This window comes from Choloepus didactylus, chromosome 9 (genome assembly GCF_015220235.1).
Source record: "Choloepus didactylus isolate mChoDid1 chromosome 9, mChoDid1.pri, whole genome shotgun sequence".
NCBI lineage: Eukaryota > Metazoa > Chordata > Mammalia > Pilosa > Megalonychidae > Choloepus > Choloepus didactylus.
The window spans coordinates 102,920,606-102,947,562 of record NC_051315.1 but is presented as its reverse complement, the minus strand read 5'-3'; positions in this window follow the sequence as shown (position 1 = coordinate 102,947,562).

Below are 26,957 nucleotides of genomic sequence, written 5' to 3'. Positions count from 1 at the left end.
CCATGTGATTGAATTCAATCTCCAGACCCCTCTCTACCGTCTAGGGCTGCCATGAGGTGGCACAAATCCCCACCCCCTGATCACCTGGTCTCTCTGTCTGGTGTGGCCAGCCCCCACCCTAAGACTACAGATATGACTGGCCCTACCCTCTCTTCTTGTTAGCATATGAACTATCAGGTGAGGTCCTGGGCCTGCCATGAACAACAAAAAACACATTCCAAGGATGTAGAGGCTTCCACCCCAACAGCACCACCCCCAACAGGGACAAAAGCCATTCCTCTTTTTGGAGGCCAAATTCATTACTGTACACCCTGGCTTCTCTCTCTTTCCACCTTCCAATCTCCTGGGTTTACCTCTTTTGGCAAAATCCAAGCAAGAGCCAAAGGACAAGGGAGCCCGGATATTAGGGTCTGTAAAGGTCAGACTCCCAGGCCACAGAGCAGGGTGGAGAAGGGCAGAGGAAAGATTTAGAAGGGCACTTGGAAACTAACCAGCACATCTTCTTAATGGGATGTACTAAACATGGTATTTTCTTGATGTCTTAAAATCATGATCCTCATCCACCTATATTATTACCCTTTATTGTTAACAGAGATGCAGACGAGATGCAGACGAGATGCAGACTCCAGGAGTTTCCCTGGAACTTACTTTCTCAGGCAGAACATGACAAGTGTCCTGCATCCTGGAGCATGGTGGCAGAGCACCTCTGCAGGACTTGCTAAGAGACTGTAAAAGTAGATCAGCCAGCAGAAGCATGAGTCTCTACAGGAGACTGAGGAGTTATCAGAGTGCTTACATCTCTCGACCCCCTTACCTTAAGCAACTGAGAAGATCTGCAAGGGGACCACCAGGAGGAATTAGCACAGGCCTTCTGAGGTTAAAGGAGCTTGAGGTCTTCTATCTTGGCCCCTCCTAGATAAAAAATCTAAAAGGACTTAAAAAGTTCTTCCTGGAAAAGTTTTGGTAATGGATGGTGGTGATGGGAACACAACATTGTGAATGTAATTAACACCACTGTATTATATATGCAAATGTGGCTAAAAGGTGGGGGGGAATTATAGGTTGTTACTAGGATAAATTTTTTTAAAAAATAACCGTAAGGGTGTGCAACATAAACAGTGAACCCTAATATAAACTATGGACTACAGTTCATAGTATAATTGTAATAATTTTGTTTCATCAATTGTAACAGTTATCACACTAATGCAAAGTGTTAATAATAGAGAAAACTGTGTGTGGGGGGGAGGGTGTGTACTAGAGCTCTGTATTTTCTGTATGATTTTTCTATAAACCTTAACCTCTCTAACATAAATGAATGAATGAATGCATGAATAGCTCTGCCTTGAGGTGCCCCTGAGACAGCAAAAGGAAAAGAAAAAGGGCTACATGGAAGGAAGTTGCAATGGCACCTCAGCAGGGAGGAGAGAAGACTTTTCCTGTGGACCAGGTAGATCTGTGGGAAGGAGCCCACATGAAATCGCTTGAATCTCACCCCAGAGGACTGCCTGGTGAGGGGGGTTGTGACCCCAAAAAAGTGTCTGTGTAGAGTTGATTTGGAAGCTCAAGGCTGGGAGCTCATTAGGCAGAGAGGCTTATCATGTGCCTCTTTCCCATCCGTGTGTGTCCCGTACAGCCAGAGGGACAAAGGCTCCCTTGTGACCACACCAGCTGTAAAGTCGGGTTTCTTTTTCCCTAATCCTCTCTTGCCCCACTCCCCAGGCCTGACCATCAAATCAGAAAAAAGCAGCTAAGGAGAAGGTCAGAGGAGAAGGAGGATGACAGCGAGGGGGACAGTGCCGCTGATTCCATTTCTCACCACAGGTGTCCAGGTTAGGGGTGGAGGGAGACATTTTACGCAGTAGTGGACTGGGTTTAGGGTCCTTGGAGTGGATGGGACATTCTAATTATGAAAATAAGATTGTTCTTTTGACTAAAAGGAACAGGAGTACTTTTTATTGTGTAAGAGCGACTGGAAAATCCATCAGGGATGATGGAGGATTTTATCCAGAGGGAAAGATGTTCAACAGAGAGACTGTAAAGGAGAGTGGTGAGACAAAATAAAGCTGTTTTTCCATCTGTACCTCATCAAGTCTGGTCGGTTCAAAAGCATGGTTATTTTTAGAATGCAATTCCTTGTTGTCAGGCCTCTTTCATATAGAAAGCAACAATGGCCATACGGCTATCTCACTGCCTTTGTACTGTGTCATGGCATTTCTCTGCAAAATTAATTACAAAATCAAATATCAAAAGAACTTTTTCCAAGTGATTTTCTCACCTCTCAAAAAGTCATTTTCCTCTTCATGGAATTTGATCAGTCAGTTAAATTCTAAAATCTATTATTTGTGCATCACTTACACACCCCCCCCCATGCCAACACCTCCTTGTCATTTGTACCTGTTCAGCTAGTTGGCTTTTATTAAATCATTTATGGTGTGTGGAGGATTGTTCCTTCTTATATTAGGAATTCATTGTAGGAAGATTTGGATGTGGTTTATACAAAAGTACAAAAGCCTATCAAATTTTCTTTGCCAGAAAAAAAAATTACAACATTCTTGGAGGAGTGACTCCAGGCCACATTTTTCTCTAAAATCCTTTTATATGTTTGGCCTAAGACAAAATACTAAGTCTGGGCTACTTAAAGTAGTGTATCTGAAATGTTCTATTTATGTGACAACAAAAAGCCAGATTTCAGTAACATTCCCTACCCCCACCTTAAGGCAAGATCTGCAGGCCCCTATGTAAGGTTCTCCCTTCACCCTGCTCCCAGCAAGCATTTCTGAGAATCCCCAGGTGTGTTTCAGAAGTGTTTCTGCTTGTCCTTCCTATTGCATTACTGAACACCCAGTTCAAAACATCCTGTGCCTTAGCTGATGGGTATTAGGTGCTGGTGGCATCTGCTGAATATTATGACATCTGCTGGGAACTTGCCATATCTATAAGCTTCCATTGGGCGCCATTATGTCTGCTGACACCCTCAATTTTCCACTATGTATCTGCTGCACTTGGTCATGTCTGCTGAGCACCATTACCTCCTGTCCCTATTGAGTCATTGAAGCCTCTTTTATTGTCAAAGGAACGCAGTTTTCTGCCTCAAAGTAGGGGACAATGCCCCTGTCTCCTTAGGTTAAATTCCATTAAAGGCGCCTATAGTGGTTTAACATGTCCTTAAACTTAATCCATTCCTGTGGATGTGAACACTTTGTAAGGACTTTCTGATTAGGTTATATCAGTTAAGGTATGGCTCACCTCTATCCAGATGGCTCTTAATCTTATTACTGGAGACCTTTATAAGCAGAATAAAATGCAAACAGATATAAAGAGAAAGCCAAGGGAAGCAAGAGCTTCCCTTGAACAAGGAAGAGAACCAGGGAGAGAAGGGAGAGGCCAGGAGACACCACCAAATGCATTTCCATGTGACAGAAGAGCCAAGGACCAAGGATCCCTGGCAGCCAGCCCCAGATTGCCAGTCTTCAGGAAGAAAGCATTGCCTTGATGACACCTTGATTAGGACTTTCTCTTAGCCTCAAAACTGTGAGTAATAAATTCCCATTGTTTAAGCCAGCCTTTCTGGATCCTGTGATTGTGAGAAGTTAAATAAATAGAAGCAAAACAAATACTGGGACATAGTTTTGCCTGCAGATGGAACAGTACATAGCTTTAAGAAAAGCCAGTCTTTGTTAGGACCTGCTGTGGATGTACTCTTTCCCCATTTCTTTTATGGGTGGTCAGTGAAACCAGAAGCAGAAATCATTCTAGAAGAGAGATACTCTGAAAGGGGAAGAATATTGGGCAGAGACAGACTGCTCTGAGAAACAAGAAAAAAGCTGACTAAAATCAGCTTGTATTAGATGTATTCACAAAGCGGAGCTAATTTACTGAAAATGTGAGAGAGTCAAAGAACCAGTCAGGCTGAATGACACAGTAGTGCTCTTTTACTTCTTATGACATTTTAATAATCTTTGTCTTATTTATCTATTCAGATATAAAGTAATTCCTTTTGCTATTGGACATAAATCTCATTGTATTTCTTAAATCTCAGCTGTGAATTTCCTGAGAGTCAAGTCAAAAAGGGAAACAATGGATTCCATCCCTATCACTGTCTGCAAAAAAGGAATTATTAACAGTTCATCTGCACAGATATAGATATTTTTTGGAACACACTCTTAGGGGAAATTATGTCAATAAATGTGGCAAGGAAGTGGGCCCATAAGACAAATATGTGGAAAGAACTAAAAGTAATTTCCTGGTCTGTAAAATGCTGAAAAGTCAGTTGGAGTATCAGTCAATTGTGCTCAACAGTGCATGAAAATAGAAAAGGCTTCTTAAAGAGTAATTTTCAAATTTCATACCATTTTTCCCCACAGTTCACTGCTGGATTTCTAAATTATGTATCAATTGATCTCTGTGTTATTTTTTTGGTTTTGTTTTTTGTGTTTTGGGGGACACTTAGCAGGCCTTTTTAATTTAAAAATAAAGATTCACAGGAAGTTGCAAATAAATATATACAGGGAAGTTCCTCCAATATTACAAAACTATTGTACAATACAAAACCAGAAAATTGATATTTGTAAAATCCACCAAGCTTATTCAGATGCACTTGTGTGTGTGTGTGTGTGTGTGTGTGTGTGTGTGTGTGTGTATGTGTGTGGTTCTATGCAATTTTACCTCATGTGTAGTGTGCTGGTTTTGAACTGTTATGTACCTCAGAAAAGAACATGTTCTTTTAATCCATTCTTGTGGGGGCAGACTTATTGCGGGTGGGACCTTTTGGTTCAATTGAGATGTGATCCAGCCCATTCAGGGTGGGTCTTAATTCCTTTACTGGAGTCCTTTGCGAAGAGGATAAAAGACAGTAAAAGCCCAGAGAGCAGAGAGATAAGAAATGCTCAGAGAAGCAAGAAGGACCAACAGGAGCTGAGAGAGAGAGCCGTTGAAACCAGAACCCAGGGGAGAAGGAATGGGAGATGTCACCATATGCCTGCCATGAGACAGGCAAACCTTGGATGCCAGCAGCCTTTCTTCAGAGAAGGTATCCTCTTGATGCCTTAATTTGGGCATTTTTATGGCCTTAGAATTGTAACTTGTAACTTAATAAATCCACATTGTTAAAAGCCAACCCATTTCTGGTATATTGCATTCTGGCACCTTTAGCAAACTGAAACATGTAGCTTCATGTAACTCCCATCACAATCAAGAAACAGAACTATTCTGTAGCAAGCTTCCTCTTGCTAACCTTTAATAACCACACCAACTCTTCCCCCCAAATCCCTAACCCCTGGAAAACAACAATCTGTTCTCCATCTCTATAATTTTGTTATCTCAAGAATGTTATATAAATGGAATTATATAGTATGTAACCTTTTGAGACTGGCCTTTTTCATTAAGCATAATTCCCTTCAGGTCCACCCAAGTTGTTGCATGTATCAAAACTGGGTTTTTACAATCCAAATTAAATCATGAGTCTTCAGGTGTCTCACTTAAAATTCAATCCATGTTCATCTAAATATTCATCCTCATTTGGTTAAAAAAAAATCAAATTTACTTTTAGGTGAGGTCCTATTTATCAGTAGGGTATTCTACTACTCCTCTCATATCTTAAGTAATGCTGTTCCTTTAACCAGATAATTATATTCAGAACATCTGACTAGCTACAAAATGTTTTGGTCTTACATCATCCTTCTAGATTAATTGGTTCATTATGACTTAGATTACACTTCATTAGAGTATTCAACTAAAATGTCTATTATCAAAAATCTATGTTTCATATGGAAAATACAGATGGCTTCAAAAGCATTTCATTTCCACTTAATGCAACAATGACAAACAGTAACATTTCTTCAATCAGACTGCTTATAGTAGAATGGACAATTGTTTGTCTCTTAAGGGAAAATGTTTTGAACAGTAAAAGAAGGAGAACATATAGCCTCAGCCTCTCCTCTTTAAGTTCCCTTTAAAATTACTTCTTTTATCTCATTACATCCAATTTATTTAAAAAAAAAACAGCCAGTGATACTGAGGGAATTCAACCATACTTTGCTTACACTTTCCTCTTTTCCCTCTTTAATCTGGATCCCCTTGAGAATTCCATTTTCCCTGCAAGTGAAACCTGTTTTCTCTCTCACAACCCATAAACAACTAGTCCTGGAAGTGAGGTGAGCTACTTTCAGACCATTCTCTCCCCATCCACCCTAGAACATTTCATCTTGACTTCAGGCCATGCCAGCTGCTACTCCTTCTTGCTGCAGTCATCCATAGATCCCCAAGTCACTCACCCTCATAATTATCAGTGGTTTAAATATCCATGTAAATAATCCCCCCAACACTCTGGCTTCACAGCATGTTGGCCTCCTCTACTCCAGTGATCTTGTCTTCTGACATTACCTCAGCCACCTATTCACATGATCATGCCCTAAGACCTTGCCATTACCAAGAACTGTACCCTCTCCAAAATCTCAAATTCAAACATCATAGCACTTCCTAACTTTATAGCTCAATTCTTTAGTAGCTTGGCTCTGCAAGCCATTGATTCTACCATGATTTGATTCTCCACTATCACTCAAACATTCATGCGCTTCCTTCACTCTTACTATAGCTTAGCTTCCATTGTCCATTATGATAATTATGCCCATGCATGCCCCTTTCTTTCTGGTAGTACTCACATGCCAAATATAAGCCCTGGTGAAATCCATCTTTCAGCCTACTTTGTGCCAAAAACTCCAGACAGGGTCTGGAGAAACAGCCTTGGTGACTGATCTCAATTTCAATTCATGACCTTATATGATCCTTAATCTAGCAATCCTATTACTTTTTCCTCAGACATTTACTTCCTCACTCTTCTAGAGATGATTTCATATTTTTTTCCTTTACCTGCAAATCTCTAACATTTCCTGCCTCATCTCACTCTCAAAGGATGCCTTCAGTTTCTATTTCACTGAGAGAATAGAAGGAACCAGAAGAGGGATTCTAAAAGCTGTTACTACCTCTTTACCCACCTACATGCATCTGTGCCCGTAAACTCTTCTTTCCCTCCAGTTACTCAGGAAACGCTGGCTTTGTTCCTCTCTAAGGCCACCCTCTTCCATCCCCCTTTGCCTCATCAAAAACATAGCTTCTGCAATTTTCCCTTTTCTCTCCTGAATTATGAATTTTCCTCTCTATTTGATGATTTCCACCATTACAACACCTGCTATAATATCTCCCATCTTTTAAAAAACCCTCTTGATCCTGCTTCCCCCTCAAGCTTGTATCTCAATTCTCTACTTTCCTTCACAGCCAAATTCCTTGAAAGAGTTGTCCCTACTCATTGCCTCCAATTCCTTTCCTTGAATTCTCTCTTGAACTCTTCAGGCTTTCCTCCCACCATTCCACCAAAACTGCTCTGATCGAGGCACCAATTTACCCCCATTCCATAATTCAATGTTCAATTCTCAGTCCTCAACATAATTGACCTATCAGTTGCATTTGACAAATTTAGTCACTCTTTCCTCCTTGAAACACATTTTGCACTGGCTTTTCAGGATTCTATACTCTCCTGGTTTTCCTCTATCTCCTGGAAGTTCTTCTGTTTTCCTGACATCCATCCTCAGATTTTCTTTTCACACTAATTTGGATAGGGATCCCATCCAGACTCATAATTTTAAATGGCATCTATATGCTGATAACTCCTAAATTATATCTGTAGCCCATATTTCACCCCGGAAGTCCAAGCTCATATATCCAAGTGCCTGGTCAATCTCTCCATTTGATGCCACACAAATTATCTCAAACACAACATATCCAAAAATGAAATCCTGATTGCCCACTCCAAAATCTCATCCTCACACAGTCTTTTCCATATTAGGAAGGCATTTCCATCCTTCCAGTTAGTCAGGCCAAGAACCTTGGAATCATCCTTGATTTACCTCTTTCTTTCACTCCCCACATTGTGTTAATCAGGGTTCTCTAGGGAAACAGAACCAATAGGAGGTATCTGTAAATAGTATGAGATTTTATAAAGGTGTCTCATGCATCTGTGGGGATACACGATTCCAAATTCCATAGGACAGGCTGCAATCTGGCACTCCAGTGAATGTCTTTGATGAGTTCCCCTGGAGAAGCTGGCTGGCCGAAGGATAGACGAAAGTTCTGTCTTCTGTCTGCCGAAGCTATCACTTCCCTCTTAAAAGCCTTTCATTGATTAGAATAAACATCTCTCACTGTGGAAGACACTCCCCTTGGCCAATTGCAGATGTAATTAGCCACAGAGGTAATCAATGTACTGATGATTTAAGTCTGCAAATTGTCCTCATGGCAACAGATAGGCCAGTGCTTGCTTGATCAGACAGCTGGGCACAATCATCTGGCCAAGTTGACACATGAACCTAACCACCACACCACACCACATCCAATGCATTAAAAGGATTTAAAGATTTAAAGATTTAAAGATTTAAAGATTTAAAGATTAACAAATCCCACCTATTTTTTCTTTAGAATAGACCCAAAATCTGACCGCTACTCACACTGCCTCCACTTCTAGGACCTGGTTCTTAAGCTACCACAATTCAACCGGATTGTTGCAAAAGTCTCCGAATTCATCTCCCTACTCCTATCCTTGTCCATCTTACAATCTGTTCTCCACAATGCAGCTGCAATGAGCAATTTGAAACATAAGTCAGATTATTTCACCTCCCTGCTCAAAACTCTCTAGTGCATTTCCAGTTCACTCGGAAAGTCAAAGTCATTACAAAGTTGTGTGAGATCTTAAATAGTCTGGCCCCTACTACTTCTCTCTCCTTTTCCTTAGTTGTTCTCCCTCTTTCTCATTCTCTTCTTGCTACTCTACTCTCCTTGTTGTTTCTTGAACCTGCTAAACAGACACAGCCTTTACATCTGTTATTCTCCTGCATGGACAACTCTTTCACTGGTTATCTTCTTGGCTTGCTCCCTCACTTCTTCTGAATTCTGCTCAGATGTCAGCCCATCACCAAGGGGTTCTTTGAATCTCTCTCCTTCATGTCCTACTTCATTTATTCCTTTAGACTGCATCACCAACTGATATACCATTATTTACTTATTTACCTATTTATTCTCTCTTCCCATCTCCTCTTGCCCACAGAATATAAGCTCCTTAAGGGCGGGGATTTAGTTGTTCAGTTCCTGGAACAGTGCCTAGCAACAAATAAATACTCCCTAAGTATTTGCTGAAAAAATATTTGTTTACTTCTGATACAAAATATGTAGTTAACTTTCCAAATTATTTTTAAAGATGAAGAAATATGCTTTATTATTCCTTTCAGTTGGGACTTAAGTATTGAGTTGTAAAGGATTTTAAAAGAAATTTTAAGGTTTAAAGTTTTAAGATTTTTGTGCCAGTTTGTATGTATTGTGTTCCCCAGAAAAAGCCACATTCTTTGGTGCAGTCTTGTGGGGGCAGACATATTGGTGTTGATTAGGTTGGAACGTTTGGATTGGGTTGTTTCCATGGAGATGCGCCCCACCCAACTGTGGGTGATAACTTTAGTTGGATGGTTTCCATGGAGGTGTGGCCCCTCCCATTCAGTGTGGGCCTTGATTGGTTTACTAGAGCACTATATAAGCTCAGACTGAAGGAGTGAGTGTGCTACAGCCAAGAAGGACACTTTGAAGAATGCACAGAAGCTGAAAGAGGAGCTATAGCTAGGACAGACATTTGAAGCAAGCAGACACCAACCACGTGCCTTCCCAGATAACAGAGGTTTTCTAGACACCATTGGCCATCCTCCAGTGAAGGTACCCAATTGTCAATGTGTTACCCTGGACACTTTAAGGCCTTAAGATTGTAACTGTGTAACCAAATAAACCCCCTTTTATAAAATCCAATCCATTTCTGATGCTTTGCATTCTGGCAGCATTAGCAAACTGGAACAATTTTAAAATTGTATTTATTGGCATTCAAGGGAATTTATTTTGGCATTATCTTCAATCAAAACAGTTGAAGGAAACATATTTTTTAATTTTTATTTTAAAACAATTTCAAGCTTACAGAAAAGTTGCAAGAATAGTATAAAGAACTTCCATGTATCCTTCACTATATTCACAAACAGTAATATTTTTCCATATTTGCTCTATCATTCTCTCTCAAAAATGCATGCAAGGTATAAGTTGCAAGCTAAATTATGCTCCTTTACTCCTGAACACTTCAATGTGCATATGGTTTTTTAAAAAAATCTACCGATTTCAAGTGGAATATAAAAAGTAATTTAAAAATACCATCAATTGACTAACATGAAATATTATAAGCCCACAATACAATCCCTTCTGACTTTATGAATAATTAATATTATTAAAATTACTCATCTACTGAGTTCTTATTCAATTTTTTGATAAGCAATTTACACTCTTCACTCTATTCCTCTCATAAAAGAGAAGAGTATGGAAATAGTATGAAATAACTTGATCAGTTTGGGCAATGGAAGACATGCCCTGTAGATAAAGTAGTTGAATTGGATCTATTGGTCTTGTGTATTAATAATACTGCTACCAGAAATAATAAATGCAGATGGCATGTGTTCCAGTTTGATAAAGTTGCCAGAATGCAATATATCAGAAATTGATTGGCTTTTACAATAGGGGGTTGTTAGTTCACAAATTTACAGTTCTAAGGCCATGAAAATGTCCCAGTTAAGGCCTCAACAGGATGATACCTTCTCTGAAGAAAGGCTAATGTCATCCAGAGTTCTTCTGTCACATGGGAAGGCACATGGCTGGCTCTGCTGTTCCTTCCCTCCTGGGTTTAGTTTTAGTTTCAAAATGGCTTTCTTGGCTCCTGTGGGTCCTCCTTGCTTCTCCTGGGGGCAAATTCTGGATTACATATTATTCTGGTTTGCTAATGCTGCTTTTTACAAAACACCAGAAATGGATTGGCTTCTATAAAGGGGGTTTATTTGTTAAAAGTTACACTCTTAAGGCCATAAAGTGTCCAAGGTAAGGCATCAACAATAGGGTACCTTCACTGGAGAAAGGCCATTGGCATCTGAAAAACCTCTGTTAGCTGGCAAGGCATGTGGCTGGTGTCTGCTGATCCTGGGTTGTGTTCCAGCTCTTCTCTCAGCAACTGTGCATTCTTCAAGATGTTGCTCTTGGTAATTCATCCTCTCTTAGCTTCTCTGGAGCAAGAGTCTGCTTTCAAAGGCTTTCTCCAAAATGTCTCTGTTAGCTGCAGCAGCACTGAGTTCCTTCTGTTTGCCAGCTCTTTTATATGGCTCCACTGGTTTAATTAAGACCCACCCTGAATGGGTAGGGTAACGCCTCCATGGAAATTATCCAATCAAAGTTCTTGCCCACAGTTGATTCAGTCACATCTCCATGGAAACACTCAATCAATAGGTTCCAACCTAATCAACACTAATACATCTGTCCCCACAAGATTACATCAAAGAACATGGCATTTGGGGGGACATAATACATCAAGCCAGCACACATATCTCAGCTTCTCTTAGCTCTGAGCTCTCTCCAAAATGTCTGCTTTTTATCCTCTCATAGAGAACTCAAGCAAGAGGATTAAGATCCACCTTGAATAGATGGGGTCACATCTCCATGGAAACAACCTAATCAAAAGGTCCCATCCACAATAGGTCTGCCTCCACAAGAATGGATTAAAAGAACATAGTATTTTCTGGGGTACATAACAGATTCAAACCAGCACAGCATGTGAGAGATGCAATAAGAGATGATCTCAAAGCCCTAAAAAAAAGAACAACGTCAACAAACTCTGCAAGAATTCCCTGGTAGATGAGAATATGTCCAGCTTTGTGGGAGGTGGATGTAAGGAAAGAGGAAGTATTTGAACTGAGCTGTTGAGGGTGATTTGGATTCTAATGAACAGAGGGTATATCTAGCAGAACAAGTGACAAGAGCAAAGGCCTAGAAGTAAGAAAGTGAGATGTATGCTCAGTGAGCAAGAAAAGACCAGTCTGGTTGAGACAGGAATGCATATGGAAGCAGCATAAGAGAATACTGCTGTTCTGGTTTGCTAATGCTGCCAGAATGCAAAATACCAGAAATGGGTTAGCTTTTATAAAGGGGATTTATTTGGTTACAAAGTTACACTCTTAAGGCCATAAACTGTCCAAGGTAAGGCATCAACAATAGGGTACCTTCCTTGGAGAAAGGCCATTGGCATCTGGGAAACCTCTGTGAGCTGGGAAAGCACATGGCTGGTGTCTGCTTGCTCCCAGGTTGTGTTTCATAATGGCACTCTCCAAAATGTCAGTGTCAGCTCTCAATGGCCATCTTCAAAATGTCTCTGTAAGCTGCTGCAGCTCTGAGGTTCTTCTGTTTGTGAGCCTCTTTATAAGACTCCAGTGAACTAATCAAGACCCACACTGAATGGGTAGAGCCACACCTCCATGGAAACATTCAATCAGAAGTCACACCCTAACCAAAGGTGTCACTCACAGTTGGGTGGGTCACACCTCCATGGAAACACTCAATCTGAAGGGTCCAACTTAATCAACACTAATATGTCTGCCCACACAAGATTGCATTAAAGAATATGGCTTTTTCTGGGGAACATAATATATTCAAACCAGCACAGCTGCCAAGAGAGGTAGGATGTGATTGTGAAGGATCCTGAATATTAGGCTACAGATTTTGAACCCATTGAAGGTGTTTGAGCACCTTGAGTGAAGTGTTCAGAGTGGGGCTCTAGGAATATTTTTAGAAAAAGAAGATTGAAAAGAAATTGGGATGCTATCACAGTGATTCAGCTGCACCAGAGATATTGGGAAGATAAACTATTAATATCCTGATGAATGAAAGGAAAGATATCAGTTATTATTTTAATCCTTTAGGGTCTAAAAATGGTAGCAGCACACACACTCACACACAAGCATAATCTCTATGAAAGTGGGAAACACATCATCTTTGCACACCAATGTATCCCTAGAGACTAGCATGGCACCTGGTGGCTGATGGTCATTCAGTCAACAATTGTTGAAAAGATGAATGGACTAATCCAAGAAAATGGATCAGATTAAGCCAAATTAAATTTTTGAGAGCATGTAGAGCCAACCAGCAAGCAATTAGAAATACAGAACTGAAACATGAAATACTGTTGAACTAAACTGATCTAACACTTACTGAAGGCTTTAAAATATATTTGGCATTGGAAATTTAAAAATAATAATAAGACTACTGTTCCTACCTTCAAGGTGCTAATGGTTTATTAGGCTGGAAATCTGTATTTAGTTTATCTTTCTAGATGGAAGTTATAGTTTGATGATATCTCCAAGGAAGTGTATGCACTGAAAAAGGACAGAAGTTTGAGATCAGAATATTTAAGAGTACCTATTTAATGGGTAAGAAGAAGAAGCTAATAAGGAAATAGACTAAGACCTTTCTGAAAGATTGGAGAGAATCTAAAGAATATGATGTTACAGAAGCCAATGGAAGGGAGAGTTGTAATGCATTTGACACCAAGAAGAAGTCAGGTTGTTGGTGAGCCAGAAAATGTGAGCAATAAAGGCAGATACTATTCATCAGCAGATGAATGGATAAACAAAATGTAATATACAATGGAATATTACCTGGCCTTAAAAAGAATGAAGAAGAACCTAAGATGGCGGCTAGGTGAGACGGCAAAAAAACACCTCCATGAAAAATACTAGATAAAAGCCAGAAAGTGACCCTATTGCTGACAGGGCGACGCAGGAATGAGACACGGATACAAAGCCAAGAATTAAGGGAGCAGGGGGCCCACTTGCATCTCGTGCTAAGTGGACGACAATGCAGCCTTGCTCCGGCTATTTATTTCAGAAGATCAGGTGTAGATGCTAAAGGTGCTCAGGTGGGGGAGAGCCCATCAGGTGTATCCAACCTAGGTTTAAGATAATGGTAGTCACAAGACACACCTCTTCACAGGGCGGGCCTGCATGGCATTCTATGCAGGCCTGCGGCTCAGCATTCCAAGTCACCACCCTAGATATGCCTCAGGCAACATGGAAGACTGTTTCCCACATATCCCCCTTTTTATTTTAGCTGCTGGCCAGATCTCTGTCTGCCACTTGGGCTCCAATCTGAGCCAGGTGTGGGAAACAAAGTAGCCACGGGGGCAGGAGACCTCCCTTAAAAAAGGGTGAGGGTTCAGACCCTCACAAAGCTGGGGGGGTGAGGTTCTGTGCCCCACCTCTGTTGGCCCCCATGTTTTCTCCTGATGGCCCCTCTGTGACTGTGCCTGTCTTAGGTTGTTCCTTCCCTGAGGAATTTACCCATCTCTGGCTAACCAGCCATCCTCCAGGGCCATATAGGGTGATGTAAGGGAGGGGCAATGCCCCCCAAGAGAGTTAGTTTTGTCTCCTTGACAGCCTATGCCCCGTGGCCTCCATGCCCAACAATGGTTTGGATTCAGGCAGCCAAAATAAGGAGGAGGGAAAACTGAATGAACTGTTGCCTTGTTGCAGCAATGGGGGGTTAGGAATATAAGCCCAATAGGTATAATTTCCAGAATGAGCACATGCTGGAGATATAATTTCTTTATCTGCCCCCAAGTTGGATGTCGGGCTTCCCTAGTTCGGGGTGTTGGCCCGATCACTGTTGTCTTCAGTGTCAGACTCTGGAACTGCATCACTGGTGGCTTGACGTCCCACAGGAATTCTCTTTTCTTTGCTGGGTTCATGGTACGGCTTCAGTCGTCGGGCTGGTATCCAAAATGGTGCTCATCCGTCACCTGGGGAAACACAAGCATAACCTCTTCCCCATGTTAATAAAGTACCCATTGTCCATTCATTAGTAATGATTATCCACCTGGCTAACATAGTCAGCTAGAGCAATTTGCCAGGCTAGATGTTGTTGCAAAATAACTGAGAGTTCTTTAGCAGTTATAGGGAGCACAATTAAATGAAGGTCAAAACCATTGAGTTGTTTTGCCTTTTTTCTGCCTTGAGCAACTAAAGTAGCTAAGAGATCTAGATAAGGGGAAATGGATTTTACAGAAGAATTTGGCAAAAAGATCGATTCTACAAGCTTATCATTTTGCAAAAGAAAGCCTGTGGGGGATTTGGGAGTGGAAAAGATAAGTAGAGATAAAGGTTGTGTAGGATCAACACGGGATATCTGAGCTTGTCGAACTTTAGCTTCCACTAATTGTAATTCCTTCTCTGCAGCTGAAGTTAAAGATCTAGGGCTGTTTAATTTAGAATCTCCACAAAGGAGAGAAAATAGGTTGGAAAGCTCATAGTTAGCTATACCTACTTTGGGGCAAAGCCAATTAATATCCCCTACTAGTTTTTGTAAATCATTTAAGGTGGTAATAGCATCTCTGTGGAGTTGTACTTTTTGGGGTTGAATTGTAAGTCTATTGATACTAGAACCCAAATACTGTACAGGTAAAGCACGTTGCACTTTGTCAGTAGCAATATGCAATCCTACATTCTGTAAAGCTTTTTGAACAGCATAGAACAAAGCTTCTACTTCAGTCTCCTGAGGTGCAGAGCACAAAATATCATCCATATAATGGATTATATAAGCTTTAGGAAAATTTAAATAGACAGGCTGTAAAGCACGGTTGACATAATATTGACATATTGTAGGACTATTTAGCATACCTTGTGGTAAGACCTTCCACTGATATTGTTTAGAAGGGGTTTTATTGTTAAGGGACAAAATAGTAAAAGCAAATTTTTCCTTGTCTTGATCAGCTAAAGGGATGAAAAAGAAACAGTCTTTAATATCAATGACCACTAAAGCCCAGTTTTCAGGAATCATGCTAGGATTGGGGAGCCCAGGTTGTAAAGGTCCCATGGGCTGAATGACAGCATTAACACCTCTTAGGTCAGTTAACATTCTCCATTTTCCTGATTTTTTCTTTATTGGGAACACAGGAGAATTCCAAGGACTAAAAGACTCTTCGATATGTTGCAAGGACAATTGTTCTTGAACCAATTCAGGTAAAGCCTCTAATTTTTCTTTTGTAAGCGGCCACTGCTCTACCCATACCGGTTTTGTTGTAGTCCATACTAATGGGACAGGTTGGGGAGGCGAATGAACAGCAGCCGCCACTAAAAAAGGTTTGTATCCTAAACCAAATTGATCACATTTTGGTGAGACTTGGGTGGGTGAAGGGGTACCTTGCAAACATACGCCAAGCCCACAGCTAGGGGCACACCCCATATTTGCCATCATTTTGTGGCTTTGAATACTGTACAATCCACTAGGAGGAGGGATATGTACAGTAGCACCCCATTGTTCAAGTAGGTCTCTGCCCCAAAGATTAAGAGGCAGAGCAGCCACATAAGGTTGTAAAGTGGCTTTCTGTTCCTCACGGCTAAGGCAAGGCAAAATACGAACACTTTGCATAAGTCCCTGAGGGGAGCCTAGGCCCACAACAGTAATTCATGCCTCTTGCAAAGGCCAATGTCGGGGTCAATGTTGTTGACTAATAATAGAGACATCTGCGCCCGTCTCTATAAGCCCAGTAAAGCTATGCCCATGAATTGTAAGAGTGCACATAGGGCGCGGCTCCTGCAGAACCTCTGTGAGAAAAATTCCTGCCTTTCCTGTGCTACCAAAACTTCCATTTTCCCAATTTTTTGAGAAGGAACCAACAGGTACATAAGGTAATAATAAGAGTTGAGCAATTTTTTCACCTTTATGGGCAGTCCATGGAATAGAAGAAGACATGACCACCTGAATTTCCCCAGTATAGTTAGAGTCAATGACTCCAGTGTGTACACAAACACCCTTAAGATTGAGAGAACTGCATCCAAGCAAAAGACCCACCGTCCCTTTAGGTAAGGGGCTATAATAGCCAGTGGGGACCTTAACAGGATTATTGGGGAGAAGACATACCTCAGCATTGGCAGCGAGGTCTACTGCTGCGCTCCCTTTCTGTGAGGGGCTGGGAGCCCGCCCCAATTGCCGTTTCCCGAAAAGGAGGTGCCGTCCTTATGAAAAGCAGATCGGCACTGGTTAGCCCAGTGTCGACCTTTTTGGCATTTTGGGCACATACCAGGCTGCTTTTGTGGAGATTTATTTTTAAAGTGACCGCATTCTTTTCTGGTATGACCCACTTTTCCACAGGAAAAGTATTTTCCTGGGAAACGAGAGCCAACTCTCAAATTAGCCATGGCTTGAGCCATCATTTCTGCTTTATAACCTTCAGTCCCAATATCTTGGCATAAACGAATATAGCCAGTAAGATCAGCTTTACCTTTAAATGGGGCAATGGCTCGTTGACAATCTTTATTAGCATTTTCATATGCTAGCAGCTGCAAAATAGTATCGGCAGCCTCTGAACTAGTAACCTGCCGGTGTATTGCCTCTTGGAGCCGGGCAATGAAATCTGGATACGATTCTTTTGGCCCTTGTAAAACCTTTTGAAAGGATTGTGCAGCTTTACCCTTAGATTCAAATTTGTTCCAAGCTTGCAAACAACAACGGCGAATCTGCTCGATTGCCTGATCATTATAAACAGACTGATTTTCAACATTGGAATAAGCTCCTTGGCCCAGTAATTGATCTAAATTTATATTTACTTTCTGTTGCCGATTATGTGCAGCCTGTCGTTCTGCATGCTCAGTCCACCAAGTCCTAAATTGTAGTTATTCTCCTGGGCTAAGGACTGTATGGGCTAATGTGGTCCAATCTATGGGAATTAGACGAGAACCTTCAGCTAAATTTTGCAATATGCCAACTGAAAAAGGGGAATGAACCCCATACATTTGTACAGTTTTTTTCAATTCTTTAAGAACTGCAAATGGGACATGCTCATGGAAGTAAGTATAAACTCCATCAGGATAATTAGCATCTTGTCCAGGAGGCACTTTCTCACGAACCTTAACAGGGAAGGCAACAGGACAACATATGGCCTCTAAATCTCCTTGCCGCCTGGCTTCTGCCAGACCCTGCTGTATGCCAGAGAGGCGGGCAGGTTTAACTGCCGGGGTACAGCTATGTGCAGGAAGAGGCAGCAGAGCAGGTGGGGGCCATTCCTCCCAGCAAGGTGCAGAAGGAGGTTTGGGGCATTGACAAGAATAAAAAACTTGAGATTTTACTGGATCTTTTTTACCCTTATCATCATCAGAAAGAGGATTGGAACCAGTATTGTCATCAGACTCATATTCTTCCTCATCATCATCAGTTTTTAAAGTTTCAAGAACAGGCTTAATTAAAGACCATGTAGACCAAATAGTAACAGGTAAATCAACTCCTTGCATACGTTTTTGTTTCAGTTCCTTACCTACCCGCTCCCAGTCATGCAGTTCAAGGGAGCCAAGGGTAGGGAACCAAGAGCAGTATTTTTCAATAACCTGTAGCAATTCTAAGATTTGTGACTCCCCCACCTTGACACTGCTGGCCCGCAGCAGCTGCCATAAGAGGGAAATACAGAAAACATATTTATTGTGTCCTTCAACATTACCCATTACCCTGCTTATAATGCTCGGGAGTCGTTCTACAATGGAACGCATACAAACACGGCCGTTACCTCCACCCGAGTTCCAGCACCACTGTACCTCTTTCGTTCAAGCGATTCTTCTGTCAGGAACCAGGTCCGGTTCTTAAGTCCCTGTTCGGGCGCCACTTATTGCTGACAGGGCAACGCAGGAATGAGACACGGACACAAAGCTAAGAATTAAGGGAGCAGGGGGCCCACTTGCATCTCGTGCTAAGTGGATGACAATGCAGCCTGGCTCCAGCTATTTATTTCAGAAGATCAGGTGTATATGCTAAAGGTGCTCAGGTGGGGGTGAGCCCATCAGGTGTATCCAATCTAGGTTTAAGATAATGGTAGTCACAAGACATACCTCTTTACAGGGCGGGCCTGCATGGCATTCTATGCAGGCCTGCAGCTCAGCATTCCAAGTCACCACCCTAGATATGCCTCAGGCAACATGGAAGACTCAGTTTCTCACATGACCCAGAACACCAGTTCCAGTGATGCACCAGCTGGACAAGGTCTGCTAAATCCACAGGGACTGTGCATTTGGTGAAACCAGGAGTCTACGTTCCGAAACGAGTAAGTGAGCCGGCTGAAAGTCTGGTGGCTGAGCTGCGATGTGGGGAAACCATGGGCTGGCATTTGGAAATGGACTAGTTCTTTAAAAAAAAAAAAACCCAGGAGTGGCTGCGGATACAGTGGCAAGAATGTCACAGTGAAGTGTGGCAGGAATGGGCTGTGCCAACACCTCAATATCTGGCATGGAAGATAGCCCTTCCCACACCCGTTGCTAATTGTCTTGGAGCCAGGAGGGCAGAGGAGAGTCAAAAGGAGAAAGAAACCAAGCCCCTTGCAGCCATCTCCCCAGCAAGCTGGGGACGCTCCTGCCCAGGGCTGGAGCCACAGCCCAGAGCCACGCCAAGGGTCCCAGTGTGATGGGGAGTGTTTCCCACGGCACTGTGTACATGCCACAATATCAGCCGTGGACAGTGGCTTTAGTGCACCCACAGCTAATTGTCATGGAGCTGGGAAGGCAGAGCTGTGTGAAAAGGGTGATATTAACATAGCCCATTCAGTCATCTTTACATCAGGCTTAGAACACCCTGCATGGCCTGGCAGCCCAGGGCTTCCCTGGTGGGTTGGCATGCACTTGTGACATGGCACAGCCTTCCCTCAGCAGATGTCCTGGAAGAGCACAACTGAGAAGGGGGACCCACTCGGAAATTCCAGGGACCCTATGCCAATACCAAGGACTTGCGCATCAGTGTCAGAGACAATCTGTGGCAAGACTGAAATGAAGGCTTAGACTCTTGCAACAGCCTTAAATCTCCGGGAACACCTGGGAGGTTTGATTTTTAAAGCTGCCCTGCCTCCCTAACCACTCAGACACATGCCCCACATTCAGGGTGGACAGCACCAACAACACACCCAAACTTAGTGCACCAATTGACCCCCACAAGAATCAGACCCCCATGCACCACAAAGACAAAGTCAGGGAGAACTGACTTGAGGGGAACAGATGACTCGCAGACACCTTCTGTTGGCTAGAGAAAGTGTACACCACCAAGCTGTAGATCTGACAAATTAGAGACCAGTATTTTTCATATCCTGAAAGAACCCTATCAAGTAAAGCAAATGCCAAGAGAACAAAAACAACAGAAAATTTTAAAGCATATGATAAAACCAGACAATATGGAGAACCCAAGCCCAAACACCCAAATCGAAAGATCAAAAGAGACAGTACTTGAGCAATTAATCAAAGAACTAAAGACAAACAGTGAGAGCATGGCACGGGATATGAAGGACATGAAGAAGAGCATGGCACAGGATATAAAGGACATAAACAAGACCCTAGAAGAGCATAAAGAAGAAATTGCAAGAGTAAGTAAAAAATAGATGATCTTATGGAAATAAAAGAAACTGTTGACCAAATTAAAAAGATTCTGGATACTCATAGTACAAGACTAGAGGAAGCTGAACAATGAATCAGCGTTCTCGAGGACCACAGAACATAAAATGAAAGAACAAAAGAAAGAATGGGGAAAAAATCAAAAAAATCAAAATGGGTCTCAGGGACATGACAAATAAAATAAAACATCCAAATTTAAGACTCATTGGTGCCCCAGAGGGGAAGAGAAGGGTAAATAGAAAGAGTATTCAAAGAAATTGTTGGGAAAAACTTCCCAAACCATCTACACAACATAAATAAACAAAGCATAAATGCCCAGCTAACTCCAAATAAACCCCCTCCAAGACATATTCTGATCAGACTCTCAAATACTGAAGAGAAGGAGCAAGTTCTGAAAGCAGCAAGAGAAAAGCAATTCACCACATACAAAGCAAACAACATAAGACTAAGTAGTGACTACTCAGTGGCCACCATGGAGGTAAGAAGGCAATGGCATGACATATTTAAAATTCTGAGAGAGAAAAATTTCCAACCAAGAATACTTTATCCAGCAAAGCTCTCCTTCAAATTTGAGGGAGAGCTTAAATTTTTCACAAACAAATGCTGAGAGATTTTGCTAATAAAAGACCTGCCCTACTTCAGATACTAAAGGGAGCCCTACCAACAGAGAACAAAAAAGGAGAGAGAGAGAGAAAGAAATTTAACAGACATATATAGAACATTACATCCCAAATCATCAGGACACACATTCTTCTCTAGTGATCACGGATCTTTCTCCAGAATAAACCATATGCTGGGAAGTAAAACAAGCCTCAATAAATTTAAAAAATTTGAATTTATTCAGAGCACATTCTCTGACCACAATGGAATACAAATGGGGTCAATGACCATCAGAGACTTAGAAAATTCACAAACACCTGGAGGTTGAGGGTGGGGGGGAGATGAAAGCATTCCCGGATGATTAGGGGCTGGGGGACTTCATCGCCAGTAGATCAGTCCTATGGGAAATGCCAAGGGGAGTTGTGCAGGCTGTAAGGAAGGGGCACTAAACAATTGACTGAGACCACATGAAGAAATGAAGATTTCCAGTAGAGATCACATGGTAACTATAAATACCAATATTACTGTATTTTTGATTTGTGACTCCACTGTTTACTTCCTACAAGATCTAAAATACATAAACTGTAATGATCAATCAGTGGTTTTGGACTCAATGTAAAATACGTAATTTTTGACAGGAACTACATAAAGGTGGGGGAATGGAGGAGTATAGAAACATAGTTTGTGTGTCCTATTGAAGTGAAGTTGGTATCAAAGAAAAACAAGATTGTTATTGATTTAAGATGTTGGATTTAAGCTCCACGGTGGGCACAGGGAAGGTGTCAGAGAACAGGACCATGGAGATGGAGAGTAGAGTGTAGGTTGCAGGAGGTGGGGGAAGGGGCAGTGGGGAGCTGGGACGTGAGTTTTGGGTTTCTGTTTGGGGTGAAGGGAAATTTCTAGTAATGGGTGGTGGGGGGGGGTGATGGCATTGCAACATTCTAAATGTGATTGATCCCACAATGGAATGCTGGGGAGGGGTTGGAGTGGGAGGATTTGGGCTGTGTGTGTGTTTCCACAATAGAAAAAAAAAAAAAAAAAAAGACAGTCTAAATAGATAATGACAATTTAATGCCAAGGTTGATCCTGCATGGGATCTGAGGATGGAGGAGAGGAGGCTCAGAGGGACATAGTTGGGACATAAGGACTAAAAAAAGGAAATATAGAATGTAAGCTTTGTATCAATGTTGAATTTCTTGAACTTCTTGGCTGCACTTGATGGGCTTGCATGAGAGGGTGTTCTTGTTCATGGGAAATGTATATGTGAATTATATTGTTTGTTCAAGGATGTGTGCAGCTTGCTCTCATGTGTTCGGAGGACAGAGCAGTGCATGATGGGTGATGGATGGGGAGGGAGGGAGGCGGGGAGGGGAGGAGGGAAGTAGTGGTGTGACAGGATGTTGGAGTTGGTGGATCGGGGTATCAGGGGAGGGGGTCGGGTTATGCTCAAGTTCTGTGTGTGGGGTTTGTATTGTTTTTGCAACTGTTCCTGTAAGTTTGAATTTATTTCAAGGTAAAATTAGAAAAAAAAAAGTACAATAAAACTCCTAGAATATAATGTTGGGAAGCATCTTCAAGACCTTGTATTAGGTGGCCACTTCCTAGACCTTACACCCAAAGCACAAGCAACAAAAGAAAACAGATAAAGGGGAACTCCTCAAGCTTAGAAGTTTCTGTATCTCAAAGGAATTTGCCAAAATGGTGAAGAGGCAGCCAGCTCAATGGGAAAATTTTTTGGAAACAATGTATCTGACAAAAGACTGATACCTTGCATATATAAAGAAATCCTACAACTCAATGATGACAGTACAGACAGCCCAATTATAAAATGGGCAAAAGATACGAAAAGACAGTTCTCTGAAGAGGAAATCCAATTGACCAAGAAACACATGAAAAAATGTTCAGCTTCACTAACTATTAGAGAAATGCAAATGAAGACCACAATGAGATACCATCTCACACCAATTAGAATGGTTGCCATTAAACAAACAGGAAACTACAGATGCTGGAGTGGATGTGGAGAAACTGGAATTCTTAATCATTGTTGATGGGACTGTATAATGGTTCAGGCACTCTGCAAGTCAGTCTGGCAGTTCCTTAGAAAACTAGATATAGCGTTACCCTTCGATCCAGTGATTGCACTTCTCGGTATATGCCCGGAAGATCTGAAAGCAGTGACATGAACAGATATCTGCACACCAATCTTCATAGCAGCATTATTCACAATCGCCAAGAGACGGAAACAACCCAAATGTCCTTCAACAGATGAGTGGATAAATAAAATGTATATACACACGATGGAATATCATGCAGCAGTAAGAAGGAACAACGTGAAACATATGACATCATGGATGAACCTTGAAGACATAATGCTGAGAGACATATGCCAGGCACAAAAAGAGAAATGTTATATGCTACCACTAATGTGAACATTGAAAAATGTAAATTAAATGGTATATAATGTAGAATATCTGGGAATTAGCGATAGAGAGCAATTTATGAAGAGGGAATGATAACCTAATAAGAACAGACAATTATGGTCTCTTTGAAATGTTCTTTTATTGTATGTTTTTTTTTTAATTTTTTTTTAAATTTTTTTTGCATAGTTGATTTAAAAAGGAAAAAAAGGTTAAAAAAAAAAAAAAAAAACAAGGAAAAAAATATGTAGTGCCCCCTTGAGGAGCCTGTGGAGAATGCAGAGGTATTGGCCTACCCCACCTCCATGGTTGCTAACATGACCACAGACATAGGGAACTGGTGGTTTGATGGGTTGAGCCCTCTACCGTAGGTTTTACCCTTGGGAAGACGGTTGCTGCAAAGGAGACGCTAGGCCTACCTATAATTGTGCCTAAGAGCCTCCTCCCGAATGCCTCTTTGTTGCTCAGATGTGGCCCTCTCTCTCTACCTAAGCAAACTTGAAAGGTGAAATCACTGCCCTCCCCCCTACATGGCATCAGACACCCAGGGGAGTGAATCTCCCTGGCAACGTGGAATATGACTCCCGGGGAGGAATGTAGACCTGGCATCATGGGATGGAGAACATCTTCTTGACCAAAAGGGGGATGTGAAAGGAAATGAAATAAGCTTCAGTAGCAGAGAGATTCCAAAAGGAGCCAAGAGGTCACTCTGGTGGGCACTCTTACGCACAATTTAGACAACTCTTTTTAGGTTCTAAAGAATTGGGGTAGCTGGTGGTGGATACCTGAAACTATCAAACTACAACCCAGAACCCATGAATCTCGAAGACAATTGTATAAAAATGTAGCTTATGAGGGGTGACAATGGGATTGGGAAAACCATAAGGACCACACTCCCCTTTGTCTAGTTTATGGATGGATGAGTAGAAAAATAGGGGAGGGAAACAAACAAACAGACAGACAAAGGTACCCAGTGTTCTTTTTTTACTTCAATTGCTCTTTTTCACTTTAATTATTATTCTTATTATTTTTGTGTGTGTGCTAATGAAGATGTCAGGGATTGATTTTGGTGATGAATGTACAACTATGTAATGGTACTGTGAACAATGGAATGTACGATTTGTTTTGTATGACTGCATGGTATGTGAATATATCTCAATAAAATGAAGATTAAAAAAAAAAAAAAAAAAAGAACAGACAAGCTATTGTGGGTAAATTTAATGTTCTTGGAATGCCCAGGAATGACTATGGTTTGTGAATTTCTGGTGGGTATGGTAGGAACAAGTTCACGGAAGTGTTGCTATATTAGGCTATTTTCTTCGGGTAAAGTAGGAACATATTGGAGGTAGTTATTTTAGGTTAGTTGTCTTTTTCTTATTGCCTTATTCTGGTTTGTTTGAAATGTTTTTTTTATTGTCTTTTTTTTTTTTAATTTTCTTGACATACTTAATAGTTGATTTAGAAGAAAGTTAATTTGAAAAAAAAAACAATGAAAAAATATGAAAAGCCCTCCTGAGTAGCTGATATAGAATGCAGGGGTGTTGGGCTTCCCCACCTCAATGGTTGCTGATGTGCTCACAGACACAGGGGACTGGTGGTTTGATGGGCTGAGCCCTCTACCACGGGACTTGCCCTCGCCAAGACTGTTTCTGCAAAGGAGAGGCTAAGCCTGCCTGTAATTGTGTCTAAGAATCTCCTCCTGAATGCCTGTTTGTTGCTCAGATGTGGCCCTCTCTCTCTAGCTAAGCCAACTTGGCAGGTGAAATCACTGTCCTCCCTGCTATGTGGGATCCGACACCCAGGGGAGTAAATCTTCCTGGCAATGTGGAATATGACTCCCAGTGGGGAATCTAAACCTGGCATTGTGGGATGGAGAACATCTTCTTGACCAAAAGGGGGATGTGAAAGGAAATGAAATAAGCTTCAGCCACAGAGAGATTCTGAAAGGAGCCAAGAGGTCACTCTGGGGGGCACTCTTATGCACAATATAGACAACCCTTTTTATGTTCTAATGAATTGGAATAGCTAGCAGTAAATACCTGAAACTATCAAACTATGACCCAGAACCCTTGAATCTTGAAGATGACTGTATAAAGATAAAGCTTTTGAGAGGTCACAATGTGATTGGGAAAGCCATATGGACCACACTCCCCTTTGTCGAGTATACGGATGGATGAGGAGAAAAATGGGGGCAAAAAAAGAGGCACTTAGTGTTCCTTTTTACTTTAATTGTTCCTTTTTAACTTTAATTTTTATTCTTATTATTTTTGTGTGTGTGGTAATGAAAATGTTCAAAAATTAATTTTGGTGATGAACACACAACTCTATAATGGTACTGTGAACAACTGAATGTACATTTTGTATTACTGCATGGTATGTGAATATATCTCAATAAAATTGAATTTAAAAATGGAAAAAAAAAAAAGGAATGAAGTCCTAATACATGCCACTACATGGATGAACCTGTTGATTGGAATAAGTCATTATGTTGATTGAAATAAGCCAGACACAAAGGACACAAAGATATTGTATGATCTTATTTACATGAAATAACTGGAATATGCAAATTAATAGACAGGTTAGCATGGGTGAAGGGGAGGAGAAATGGAGAGTGTAGAGTGTAGAGTTTCTTTGGGAGGTGATGGGCAGTTCTTGTAATGGATAGTGGTGAAGGCAGTACAAGATTGTGAATGTAATTAATCCCATTGAACTGCACACTTGGCAGCAGTTGGGAAGGGAAATTTTATGTTGCATCTGTGTTTCCACAATTTAAAAACACGAGAGAGAGAGAGAGAGAGAGAGAGAGACTGAAGAGACAATGACAATTAAATGCAATACATGATCCTGAACATTATTAGGACATATAAGAGAATTGGAATGTAGACTGTAACCTTTATGTCAATAGTAAAGACCTTGAACTTGGTAATTGTATTTGAGGGGCTACATAAGTAACTATCCTTGTTTTTGGAAAATATGCATGGAAATGTCAAGTGTTCAAAAATCATGTTGTATACAACCTACTCTTAAATGTTGAGACAGATAGAGCAAATAAAGCAAGATGTTAAAAGTTAGTTGATGGTGTAAACATACAACAGAATATTGAGTGGCTGCAAGAAGGAAAGAAGTTGTGAGGTGTGCAACTAGGTGAATGAAACTTGAGGCCATTATGTTGAATGAAATAAGCCAGAAACAAAAGGACAAATATTGTAATTCCTCTCTAATATAAACTAACTATAGTGAGAAAATGCTGAGAAGTGAATTTGAGTGCATAAGTTATCAGAGGATAGAATGTGGGCAGAGATCGGGCAATCAATAATGCAGAGCACAGAATGTTCAATAAGGCTTATTGTAAAGATTCCTAGACTGCAATCTCTTACAGCATTCACATCTATACTTGAGTTTTAACTGGTATTTAAGATATTTATTTGGCACAAAATTTCTATTCATCTTGGCTCAAGAAGAAATAGATCTCAATAAACCAATTACGAGTAAAGAGGTTGACTCAGTAATCAAAAACTTCCTGACATTATCAGAGAAGGCCTCAGGGAGGAGCCAGAAGTTGGAAGTCAATGGGACCTAGAAGAGAAAGGAGAGGACATCACCTTGTGATGGAAGGCAGGGATACAAGCCAAGGAACACC